The 13964-nt window shown below is 36.0% G+C and overlaps 1 long non-coding RNA gene across 1 annotated transcript; it reads left to right on the top strand.

Moving 5' to 3' along the window:
* Nucleotides 1-1399: 1399 nt before the first annotated feature.
* LOC134733651 (uncharacterized) lies at nucleotides 1400-4381 on the top strand. The gene is made up of 2 exons (XR_010117301.1): nucleotides 1400-3011; nucleotides 4031-4381. It is a non-coding gene; the product is annotated as an uncharacterized lncRNA (long non-coding RNA).
* Nucleotides 4382-13964: the final 9583 nt, after the last annotated feature.

The following is a 13964-nucleotide window of genomic DNA, read 5'->3' as shown; positions in this document are numbered from 1 at the left end:
CTCCATGCAACCTTTCCAGATCAGGATAATCCCCTCTGGGATTTTGAGCATTCATAGTAAAAGTATGTACGCCAAAGCCAAATGTGCATTTAGCAGTGGAAGTCACAACAATAGTACATTAAGTTGGCTGAAAGTTGGCTGTACTGACAACATCGTATTTGCTTTCTTCCTGTACTGCGAAATTTGTCCAAATCCTATCAGTTGAATTCAGGTACCTCTGCTCCACAAGATGGGGGTGTGTGTGCCTACATCAAACAGAGCCATACATGTTTGAGTGTCTCACCTCCCCCAAATTCCCCAGCTTACTCAGATGGATGTGTATGGCTGTCAGCCCTATTGGGGAAACAGGGATTTTGGCAAAACCCTTGATCTTTTTTCTTCAAGCAGCTAACTCTGGACTACAGGGAAGAGAGAAATTAGGGGGCAAAGGAGAAACAATTACTCCACACCAGTGAGCAAAGCTTTGCATTCACTTTCAGTTTTCAGTAATTGCTTATTTGAGGATCAACAGAATGAACTTCTAATATTTTCAAAACACTATTTCAGCTTTGGAGTTCACTTGACCCAGCAGCTACAGCTATGTTGTTTCTGACTAGGCTATACTATTTATGCCTCATTGTCAGGACACCCTTGCTTCCTCTGCAATCAAGGATAAAAGTGAGCAAAAAAGTAGTCATCATTTGGACACGTTGTTCTGATACTACTTCTTTCTTTCTTTGTGATATAGACACTTTTACTTTTCAAATATTTTCTATCTTGTGATTTAAAGTTTAACTTTAAACTTAAACTTGTATACTAAGTTTTATGTTAGTTTATATGATTGTGAATAAAGATAGTTTTACCTCCCAATATGGATAGCTTTTCGGTTTTTGAGGTGGATAAGGGTTAGGGGATATATTATTTTACTGGCAAGAACTACCAGTTCCTTGATGAATAAAGGTAGTGAGGGTGGGCATTACTGTCCTGTTCCTGATCTTAAGCGGAAAGCATTCAGTCTTTCACCATTTATCATGATGGTAACTATGGGTTTTTCATGTTTTAGCTGGTTGATGGCGTTCCCTTCTCTTCCTAACTTCTAGAATCTTCTGATCCGTAGTCAGACATGTTATCCATTGAGCCACTGGGCCCCACTCATCTTCCTAAATTCTTGTGAGTTTTTGTCATGACAAGATAATGGATTTTGATAATTTTTTTCTTTTGAGATGATTATGTTGTTTTCCTTTCTTTCTCCGAGGATTGGCAAACACAAATCATGTTCCAAGTTCTGCCTTCCACCTCTGAGTAAATACTTTTGTAAACAAATATTTACTGGAACACAGATGTGCCCATTTACTTACTCAGCATAGCTGAATAATTTCTAACAGCTGTCACATGGACTGCAAAGTCTAAAATATTTATTATTTGGCTTATTGTAGAAAAATATTTACCAAACATGATTTATTATATTAATATGATGAAGTCATTAATTAGTTTTCAGATGTTAATTAAACATCCATCCCTGAGAAATATCACAGTGTTTTAGTGTACAATCTTTTTAACAATTAATTGATATTTTGCTGATATTATATTAAGAATTTTTCTTGTCTTTATTTTTAATGTTTGTATGTTTTTTTAGACAGGGCCTCACATTCTCACAGAGGCTGGAGTGCAGTGGTGCCATCATAGCTAACTGCAGACAACATCCTGGGCTTAAGCAAATCTCCCACCTCAGCCTCTCAAGTATTTGGGACCATAGGCACACACCACCATGCCTGATTTTTTTTTTTTTAAATGTTTTTGTAGAATAAGATCCTTCTATGTTGGCTAGGCTGGTCTCAAACTCTCGGCCTCAAGCTATCTTCTCACCTCTGTCTTAAAAGTGCTGCAATTACTGGAGTGAAGTGCCACCCTGGTCCTTGTTAAGAATTTTTGTGTATTTTTTATGATGCATACTTATCTTTAGTTTCATTTTCTGTTATGTCTCTTGTCTAGATTTGGTCTCAGAATAATACTGACCTCCTAGAATAAGTTGGAAAGTAGTCTCCCCTCTTCAAAACTTTTGAAGACCAATTGTGTATTGTTTATTCTTTAAATATTTTATAAAATTTACCCATGAAACTACCTGAACCTGGGCTTATTTGAAGGGGACTATTTCTAATTACAAGTTTAATTTTGTTACTTATTTTATGGATCTAACAGATTTTGTGCTTTGTGTTGAGTCATTTTGGTACTTGGTACCTTCATAGGAATGTGTCTATTTTATCTAGGTTGTCCAATTTATTGTCATAAAGTTGTTAACTATATCCACCTGTATCCTTTTCAGTTGTGTAGGGTTGGTAGTGATGTCTCTAGTTTTATTTCTCCTTTTGGTAATTTGTGTTTTCACTCTTTTCTTCTTAGTCAGTCTAGCTAAGGTTGGTGAGTTTTGTTGACATATTCCAAGAACAATTTTTTTGTTTCATTAACTTTATATATTGTATTTTCTTAATTTCATGGATATCTGCTCTAAGCTCTATTATTTCCTCTCTTCACCTTGCTCTGGTTTTACATTCTTTAATTATTCACCACATAATACAGTATTGTAATTATTGCTTTAATCAGTCATATATTTTAAAGAAGTTAAGAGAAGAAATAAACAAATACATATGCATTGCCTTTTTTTAATCTACATATTTAACACTTCGGAGATTTTTTTATTTCTGTGGGTTCAAATTACTATCTGATATCAATTCTTTTTAGTCTCATGGATTTTAGTATTCAAAGGAAGTTCTGCTGTGAACAAACTATCTTAGCCTTTGTTTATTCCTAAGTATCCTTACCTTGCCTTCATTTTTAAAGAAGAGTTTTGCTAGAGAGAGAATTCCTTGTTTTCAAAGTGGGTTTGTTTTGCTTTTAGAACTTTGAAGATGTCATTTCACTGTTTTGTGTGCTCCATTGTTTCAGATGGTAATCCAATGTATCAGTAATGGGCTGTTTTATTCTTGGTGCTTTCAAGACCTGATGTTTTGTTTTGAACAGGTTGATACATTTAGGTATGTTTCTCTGTGTATTTATTTTACCAAGGATTTCGGGTTTACTTTTTATATTCAAAAGTATACATAAATGTCTTCATCAATTTGGAAATTTGTCAGCTATTTTTTTTTTGTCTCTTTCTCTTCCTTTGAGATTTTCTTTACAGATATATTGATATACGTTATGGTGTTTTACTGATTTCTAAGGCTTTGCTCATTTTTCTTTAATTTATTTATCTTCTGTTTTTTCTTCAGTTGAATAGTTTGCATTGATCTACCTTCAAACTCACTATTCTGCCACCTCAAATCTGCTGCTGAGCTCTTCTGAATTTACTAAATTTCAATTGCATTTTTATAAATTCCATAATTTCCATTTGGTCCTCTTCAAATAATTTATCTGTCCTTATTTTGTTTTGTGTTTGTTGATTCACTGTTATTACACTATTAACTCTTTAGGCATGATTTTCTTCTATTTTTAAACTTATTTTTCATAGCTTTTCTGAAGTCTTTATTTGATAAAACCAATATCTACTGACTGTTTCTCCCTCTTTAACTGTCCTGTATCTTTGGATGTCTCAATTTTTTATAGACAGCATATCATAGCAACTTTGAATTCTGTTTTTCTCCTTATAAATTGATGTTTTGTTTTTTACCTTTTAATAAATTTGCTAGGATTGTTTGTTTGTTGGTTGTATTTTTTGTTTGTTTGTTTTAGGGTTCAGATTTACCTGAGCTAAATCTATGAAATCTGTCTCCTCCATGGTTTGTACTCCCTAATGTCCATGTTAAGTTTTTGTTTGTCTGTCCATGTTTTGTTCTGTTTTTAATTCTTGCTTAAATGTAAGCCAAATTTTCTAGCAGTCACTTCTGTGTCTGTATAATTAGGTGGCAAGCTAATGATGTGAGAGAAATTGTGCTCAAGAGCCTTGAGCCAGTAAGACTTTTGGTATATCTATTTGTATTTAGAGATATACATTCAAACCTCAGGGTATTTTTTTCCAATCTGATATCTCTTTTACTTTCCACTGGTTCTTTTCAAGTATCCTTCATGACTGCACACAGAGTTGAGTAAGAGTATATGGAGAGCTTGGGCCCTGTATAGTTTCCACCTTGCATGTCTCAAACAAGCATGTCCATGCCTCAACAACGACCACAACCTCAAGCAAGTAGAACCACTATTCCTCCCCGCTTCCAAACCACGAAGATTGTCTATTTCATCAACAATGCCATTTCCTAGGATAATTCTTCATCACTCCAAATAGAACTGTGAGGAGTAGCCACAGGCATGAACACTACAAATTCACACTGTCACTACCCAAAGTGAAGCAGTTCTAAAGCAGAAGAGCTTCTCAAAAATCGCCTTTGGTCAATTAAAAGAGCATAAAAATAGATGTTTTCATTAACTTTATTCCATTTTATCATTGCGTTTTGGAAGGGAAAATTTGCCAATCTCCTCATTTGTCCATAGCCAGAAGTCCTGCCTCTTTCTTCTTTACATTTCTAAAATTATTTGGTTAATAAGAAAGATCAAGTTAGTTTAGGGTGAACATGCTTGTTTCTTGGATGAGAAAGTTTCCTTTCTTTTCTCTGTCCTTTTTCCTGAAATTTACTGAAGTGACAGCTTTTAGAGTGGCACTATAAAGGGTAGTCAGTTACCATTTTCTTTTGGTATCTATGAGTACTCAAATGAAATGCTCTAGATTTACACTTTTTTTCTCCAATTCTATTGACAAGAATATGAAAAAATCTATTACTACAGAGAACATTCACCCTACTAGACAGAAATTTTAGGACTTCTTTGTTTTATCTCTATTTTTTAAAAATCTCTAGATACCTGTTTAGAAATAGAGATTCAATGAAAGTTAATCTGATCTTATCATAAAAAGCCTTTGTTCTTTGAAGCAAATTAAAGAAAATTAATTTATTTTAAATGTTCTTTGGATGAGAAAGGAAGGAGACAAAGTGTTTTTTTTTTTTAACAAAGTTTAGGAATAAAGATATTTTTTAAAAAGGTCTTTCTAAGTCACACATACTGTTTAAAGAGGGACAATGATATGAAACAGGTTTCACTCAGGGAGAATAATATGAAAAACTGATAGTACAATACTGTAAAATACTTCATCAAATCTACAGTGTTCAGGAAGAGTGTTAAACATAGTTTAAATATAATTTGAAATAAAAATTTTCTCATTATCTTATAGGCAGTTTTTGCTTTCATTATTTTCAGTTACCATTCTTAGAATAAAAAAATACATGTATGCCATAGAAATTCTCATTGATTTGACATGATAACATCTGTAGTCAAGTCTTGGTTGTGCAATTTGAGGCAAATAATTAAATTTCTCTGAGTTTCATTTTACTTATGCGACATAACGTATAGGAAATACCTCTCTTGTAGAAATGTTATAAAAAATAGAAAATGGCTGGGTGCAGTGGCTCACGCCTGTAATCCCAGCACTTTGGGAGGCTGAGGCGGGCAGATTACCTGAGATCAGGAGTTCAACACCAGCCTGGCCAAGATGGTGAAAGCCGTCTTTACTAAAAATACAAAAAATTAGCTGGGCCTGGTGGTAGATGCCTGTAATCCCAGCTACTCAGTGAGCTGAGGCAGTAGACTCACTTGAACCCGGGTGGCAGAGGTTGCAGTGAGCCAAGATCCCACCATTGCATGGGCAACAAGAGTGAAACTCTGTCCAAAAAAAAAAAAAAAAAAAAGATGATACAGTACAGAATACAAAACAAATATAGCAAAAACTGTTTCTTCCCACCACCACATAGAGAGACGAGCAAGGGAGTAGCTATTTCCTGGAGAGTCTAAAACTTATTTAAGTCTTGGAAAGAAGCACTTCAAAACTAGCCCCAAAGTCATTATATCCTTTCCTACTGAGTATGTGGATCCAATGGGGGCTGAGTTTCCCAGATCAGTTGGTAAGGGTCTTTTGTGGCATGAAAAGGAGACGGTTTGGAAAATAGGAAGAAGAATGGGTGGAATCAGAAAAGCTTGTGGTATAATCTCTGATTACATTACAATGATAGGTGGTTGAGACTCTTTTGTTGATTGGAGGTAGGGTCTTCAGGGGGTAATTAGAATTCAATAAGGTCATTAGAGTGGGGCTTCATAAGCAGAGAAAGAGAGACCTGAGCTGACAGGCATGTTCTTGCCCTCTCACCATGCGATGCCCTCTGCTATGTTATGATGCAGTGAGGAGGTCCTCACCAGTTGCTGGCACTATGCTCTTGGGAATCCCAGCCCACAGAACTGTGAACTAAATAAGCGTATTTTCTTCATAAATTATCTAGTCTGTGGTATTCTGCTATCACAGTAGAAAATAGACTAAGAAAATTGGTATAGAGAGGACGAGTTGTTGCTATAACAAATAATCTGAAAATGTGGAAGTGGCTTTGAAAATGGATAATGGGTAAAGGCTGGAGCAATTTGCAGGAACAGACTAGAAAATGACTGTATTTCCACAAACTAAGCATTATGGGCAATTCTGGTAATGGCTCAATGAGAAGACTAAGGGAATTCTGCAACTTCTTTGAAATTACTTACGTGGTTGTGTCTCAAAGAACATGGCTGACAAGTGCTCATGCCCAAGGGCTTTATAGAATGCAGAATTTCAGGGCAATAAACCAGGTTATATGGCAGAAGGAAATATCTAAGCAGCAAAGCATTCAGACTACTGCATGGCCACTTTTAAAGACTTATAGTAAGATGAGAAACAAAACAGAGCATGACAATTTGCAAGAGTCACAGCCTGGCCATGTGGTAGAGAAAGAAAACATTTTTCGGCAGAAGAAACCATGAATATGGTCCAGTGACGGTTTTCTAAGAAGATTAGTACTGACAAAAAGAATCAAGACAGTGGGAGAAAGATCCTGAAGTCATTTCAGAGATTTTTAAAACTGCCTTTTCATCACAAGTCCAGAACTCTAACAGGGCAGAATGGTTTTGGAAAATGGGCCTCTGCCCAGAGCTTCCTTGGTTCTCTGCTCCTTGCATTTCAGTGTAGTGCTCCTCAGCTACCACAGCTGTGGCTGAAGCAGCCCCAAGTGTGGCTCCAGTCTTCACTCTGGAAAGTGCAATCATAAAAGTTGGCAGCATCTATCTGGTGATCATTCTCCAGGCATGCAGAATGCAAGAGGGGTCATGGCCTAGATTTCAATACCTAGATTTCAAAGGATGTTGCAAACAGCCTGGGGGACAAAGTAGAGAGATTCGCTGCAGACATAGAGCCACCACAGAGTCCCTGCTAAGGCAATGCTGAGAAGAAATGTGGGGTCACTAAAAGCAAATGCAACAAAAACAAAAATAAATAAATGGGACCTAATTAAACTAAAAAGCTTCTGCACAGCAAAAGAAATAAAATCAGTAAACAGACAACCCACACAATGGGAGAAAATATTTTTCCAAATTACAAGCCAACAAAGAACTACTATCCAGAATATACAAGGAACTCAAACAAATCAGCAGGAAAAAAACAAATAATCCCATCAAATGTGAGCAAAGGAGAAAAATAAACATTTCTCAAAAGAAGAGGTATAATAAAATGGCCAAGAAGCATATGAAAAAATGCTCAACATCACTAATCATCAGTGAAATGCAAATTAAAACCACAGTGAGATCACCTTACTTCTGCAAGAATGGCCATTATTAAAAAGCCAGCAAGCAATAGGCATGGGTGTGGATGTGGAGTCAAAGGAACGCTTATTCACTACTGGTAGGAATGTGAATTAGTACTACCCCTATGGAAAACAGTATGGAGATTCCTTAAAGAACTAAAAGTAAATCTACCATTCGATCAGTAAGACACTGGTGCACGTATGTTTATAGCAGCACAATTCACAACTACAACAATGTGGAACCAACCTATGTGCCCATCAACTAAAGTTGACAAAAAAAAGTGTAATATATATATATATATATACACACACCATGGACTATGACTCACCCGTTAAAAAGAATGAAATGAAGTCTTTTGCAGAAACTCGGATGGAGCTGGAGACCATTATTCTAAGTCAAGTAACACAGGAGTGGTAAAACACAAAAACCATATGTTCTCACTTATAAGTGGGAACTAAGTTATGTATACGCAAAGGCATACAGAGTGATATAATGCACATTAAAGACTCAGAATAGGGAGGCTGGTAGGGAGGCTCAGAGTAAAAAATTACACATTGGGTATAATGTACACTACTTGGGTGACATGTGCACTAAAATCTCAAAATTCAACACTATATAATTCATCCATGTCAAAAAATCCACTTGTACCCCCAAAGCTATTGAAATAAAAAATGTAAACAAAAAAGAAATGTGGGGTCAGAGCTGCTACAGAGAGTGCCCATCAGGCCATGCCTAGTAGATCACTATTGGGACCCCAGAACTGCACAGCCACCAGTGTGCAGTGCCACACTGGGAGAACTGAAGTGTGGGTTGAGCTGAGTAAAGCCACGTGTCAGGCTGCCCAAAGCCTTGGGAACACAACTTTCACCTCCATGTATCTGAGAGGTGGCACACAGAGTGAAAGATTATTCTTTAGTTTTTCAACTTAATTTGTGCTCCTTGTTGGGTTTTGAACTTACTTGGGATCAGTTACCCCTTTCTTCTAGCCTCCTTCCCTCTTTTGAGATGGAAATGTCTATCCTATGCCTGCCCCATGATTATATTTTGTAAAGTACGTAAATTGTTTTGATTTCACAGGCTCATAGCTGAAGAAAATTTTCCTCGGGATTAATCATGCCTTAAGCACACCAATATCTGATTTAGATGAAACTCTGGACTTTGGGCTTTTGAGCTGGTGCTGGATTGAGTTAAGACTGGGGTTGTTGGGATGGATTAATGTATTTTGCACATGAGAAGGAGATGAATTTTGGGGTCCAAGGGTGGAATGCTATGGTTTGAATGTGTCGTCCAAACTTTATGTGTTGGAAACTTAATCTCTAAATTAATATGTTGATTGGAATTTCAGCCTTTGAGAGGTAATTAGAATTAGATAAAGTCATTGGGATGGGACACTCATGATGCGACTTGGGGCTTTATAAAAAGAAGAAGAGACCTAAGGTGACAAACACACTTTTTCTTCTTACTATGTGATACTTTTTGTCATGCTATGGTGCAGTAAGAAGACTTTCACCAGGTGCTGGTGCCATGTTCTTGAACTTCCCAGTCTCCCAAACCATGAGCCAAGTAAGTTTATTTATAAGATATCCAGTCTGTGGTATTCTTTTATAGTAACAGAAAACAGACTAAGACAGAATACTACAGCATGTAGTGTGCATGACTGAGGCAGCAACTCTAATGGCATACCCAGCTGCGACGTGCTGAAACCTTACTACTCTTGGCAAAATTTCAAAACTAGTTTCCATTGTCAGAGCTTCTACATGAGTTAAAGACAGTCAACAACTTCCTTCCTCACCCACAAATCTAAGGATGCACATATTGTACCATAGTCTCCCAAAGTCCATTTGCTGGCATTTTTCAGTAATTTTACCATGACACTTTGAAGAAGTGGACTTTTTTATCAGTGAATGTATATTTTTGGTTAGGGTTCACAAGAAACATGTTGGATAGACTTTGGACAAGAATCTTTTCACAAACCACCAATCAGACTCAGAATAAAATAAAGCCTGGTCAGCATTTTGCTACAAGTCAGTTCCCTGTTCAAACACCCAGAGCCTCACCTCTAAAATAAGATGTGAAAATTATGCCCCTGCATTTGCATATGGCTGTACAACTGGGTATCCACATAATAGGATCTTCAATTCAAATATCTTTTCCATGATTTTTATCCAGCACCCTTGGTTGAGCTCTTATGATATTAAATCTTTCTATCCTGGTATCTAAAATTTTCTGAAGCATGTTTTCAGGTGATATTCTTATAGTGTATATGTACTATCAATTCCTGCTGAGAAACAATTAAAATTTTGTGTAATATAGTTTTCAAGATTATTTCATTTTTGTAATAAATTTATGAGGTAGGTCGTGCCAGTACTATTATTACTAAATGAAAGGTGAGCAGTGGCACAAACACAAAAAAGTATTCTAGTTATAAAATAAAATAATCTCATGAAAACAATGGGGATAGAACATGGTTTTCTAATGCTCCTTATAATGCTGGTGATTGGAAACTGATCTAACGTTTGTAAACCAACTGTTTTGCATTTCTTTCGGTAACAGGACTTAAGAGGAAAAAAATAATAAAAGTTAAAGTTTCTCAACATATATAAAAATGAACAGTGTTTTCATAGGTTTTTCTCTTTAATTACATTTCCTCTGAGCATACATGCATAATTTTTCAGTAGACATTAGGGATTTTGAAATGGTTTGTAGCCCACATCCTTGAGGGAGAAAACACAAAACAAAACTTATTCCCCAAGCTAGGTAGAATTTGCTAGCATTGCATATCCAGGTTACTTATGGTGGAACGATGTGGCATACTTGCCTCTTATACTCTGTTTTCTGAATACTTACTAAGCAATAACACACTAATTGAAGTCCATTTTAAATGCATGCACAGCGTAAAGTATTTAAATAAGAGGCTGAATTTATAAAAGGCAAGATACCCTAGTATAGAATAAGTGGCACCGTTCTGAAGTGAAATTTTTATTTTTTATTTTTATTTATTTATTTTTTTTTGAGACACAGTCTTGCTCTGTCTCCCAGGCTGGAGTGCAGTGGCGCGATCTCGGCTCACTACAAGCTCCGCCTCCCGGGTTCACGCCATTCTCCTGCCTCAGCCTCCCGAGTAGCTGGGAACACAGGCGCCCGCCACCACGCCCGGCTAATTTTTTTTTTTTTTTTTTTTTTGTATTTTTAGTAGAGACGGGGTTTCGCCATGTTAGCCAGGATGGTTTCGATCTCCTGATCTCGTGAGCCACCCATCTCAGCCTCCCAGAGTGCTGGGATTACAGGCGTGAGCCACTGCACCCGGCCTTGAAGTGAAATTTTTAGTAAAGAAATTACTCAAATATCTATTTTACTTATGCAATGTGTTTCTAATAAGATATTTTAGGAGAATTTAGAAAGCTTTAAATAGGAAAATGACTAGATTTTCATTCTATGTAACTCAGTGGTAATCTGACCCAATACTCTTCATTTTCAGCCTGCAACATCCGACAGCTTCAGTTACTATGAGTAATTGTAACCAAGGCAACATGACAGGGAATAATTAATGACTGGAACTTATCTTCAAAATATGAAGAACATTCCAAATAATAAATATTGGAATAATAACAATACCTCATACCTCTCTCTACCTTCAACGCTCTTGAAACATCTCCACAAATTAATAATAGTGATTTTGCATACAGGAGGATATGATTGACATGCATACAATATTAAAAAGAGAATTAATTATAGTAAAATTGACATATTATTAACTTTATATCAAAAGCTTTCCTAAATCTCTACAAATATATAGAAGCAGATGTTCTCCCTCTTTCTATCTCTTTCATGCCCATCTAAGTTGAAAGTTGTGTGAAGGTATTCCATATAAATAAGATATTCAAGAGGAAGTAGATTTAGCAGTCAGATTATCTTGGCTACAAATCATATACTAGCCTTTTGACCTTGGGCATTCATGACATTCATTAATCTTTTTCCCTCTCAGTTTCTTTTAATAGGAAAGTAAGGTTGATGTTAAAAACATCAACATATTAATGTAGTTGTTGAGAAAATTATATGAAAGTGTGTAAGTAAAGTGTGTATCTTAGTACCTTCCAACCAAAGAATAAACATTCAATAGATTAGTTTGTAGGCCCATTAACACATAAATGTATCATATATCAGGGATTCTTCTAGATTCTGTGATATAGCAGCCCCTGATGCAAAAGGAAGTTAATTTTGAATGTGGCGTCTCCTGATAGGAGAGGGTGGGAGCCCGGAGTTAACAACTGACTTGTCTCACCAACTCAGAGTGAGCAATTATAGCCACTATTTTTATACTTTGTTTTTATTCTATATTTTTTATTTTCAATTTGATGCATAAGGCTTTGTTATTTCTGTCTCTCTCTCTCTCTCTCTCTGTGTGTGTGTGTGTGTGTGTGTGTGTGTGTGTATAAAACAGAACCCGGATTAATTCTTGCTGTTTTTTGGTTTTCAATATATCACTACCCTCATATGTGATGAATGTTGCTTTCCTTAGATGAGTTGGGTTTTGATTTTTCTTTATTTTAATTGAATTTTTTAAATATTTAGTTAACTGTTGGTTCACATGCAGTTGTAAGAAATAATACAGAGAGATATTCCATGCCCTTTACCCAGTTTTCTTCTAGTGGTAACATCTTTCAAATTTGTAGCACAGTATCACAACCAGGATATTGACATTGATATGGTCAAGGTACGTTTCCTCCCCACAAGGAAGCTTCACTGTGTTCTTATATAGCTGCCTCTACTCCCCCACAACTTCATAACCCTAAACCCCTGACAACCACTAATCTTCCATATTGTAATTTTGTCAATTCAAGAATATTACATAAATGGAACCATACAGTATATAACCTTTGGAGATTGGCTTTGTTGTTGTTGTTGTTGTTGTTTTAACTCAAGATACTATCAAGTGGGAAAGTCCTGAGTCCTTTAATGACTTTACAGAGGACAGCCTCCTGGCCAGCTGAACAATGTTTTTGTGAGACAAATAAACTCCTATCATATTCATGCAATTGTACCTATGGGTCTCCTGTCTTGTTGTTAGAATGGATTTATTTGAACACTAACCAATATTGATAAGTACAAAAGAAAAATAAAACATAGTCTTTGGCCTAAAGGATTCTCTAATCTAATGAACCAGACAAAAAAAATGGGCAACTATATCTAATGCAAAATCACTATCATGATAGATGTCTGCAGAAAAGATGTGGTCACCGAAGAAATTCTGCCTTGAGAAATTAAATAAGGCTTCAGATAAGAAGCGGCATTTAAATTGATTTTGAAATAGTGGTTTAAGATCATTACATGAAGAAACAGGGAATAACAGGTAGAAAAGATTCTTCAGATAGAAAGAACACCATCAACAAAGGCATGGGGGAAGGAGTGCAGAGTAAATGAGGCATTTGGTGGATAGCAAGAAAATGATGGGTCAGAGAAGCAAGTAAGTAGCTGATAAGATCCTGGAAAAAGAACTATGATAGGTTGGACTATCTTGTGAATAGAGCTTTAATGTCATAAATAGAATTTGTACTTTACCTGACAGAAAATGAACTTTTAGCAAACAGGTGAAATGAACATGCAATCTATGAAATCATCTAGGGTTGATATATTCTACATGCTATCAGCCATGGTCAAAGGGAGTGCTTCTTGATTTTTTATTAGATGTGATTTTCCTTTATCATGAGAAATATTCTGTGGTGTGGAAAGAGCTTCCTTCATTCAAAATAAAATGTAAGCAGCCACTCAGCTATGACGGGACAACACAAAGAGATAACAGACACCCTTCTTCTCTCTTATAATAGATGTAATTAATCTACCATTTACATTTTAAATAGTAGGAAATATGGAAGTAATTGGAGAACTTTTGAGCTAATATCTCTCCTGCATTTGTCCCCAGCAGTCAGTGCAGCTGAAATATTTGAAAAATCAAATGTAGCATTGCCTTTCACAATTTCAGGGTCACCAGCAATTGATATTTGGAATATATTTGCATATGATTTGCTTCATCTGTAAAGACAGCAACAACAACAAAAAAAACACAAGATAGAAGCAACTAGTAAAATAATCCTAAAATGTACCAATCAGTATGTACTTTCAGCCACACAAAAGACATACTGTGTTACAACGTTGAGGAAATGGTTGCTATATCCTTTTCTCCTCTGAACTACCTAAATGTTAAAAGAGGACTGTTTCTACTACTTTCTCTTTTTTTCACATTTTTCACATCATAATCATGTACTACCATTAAATGTCAACTGATAGAATCTTGAGTCCTAGGTTTTGTGGGTTAGTTAGGCTCCTCCAAATTTGAAAACTGAGTCTGCAGC

The sequence above is a fragment of the Symphalangus syndactylus genome, chromosome 12 (assembly GCF_028878055.3).
Source record: "Symphalangus syndactylus isolate Jambi chromosome 12, NHGRI_mSymSyn1-v2.1_pri, whole genome shotgun sequence".
Classification (NCBI taxonomy): domain Eukaryota; kingdom Metazoa; phylum Chordata; class Mammalia; order Primates; family Hylobatidae; genus Symphalangus; species Symphalangus syndactylus.
The sequence above is the reverse complement of the archived record's forward strand: the minus strand, read 5'-3'. Positions and strand labels throughout refer to the sequence as shown.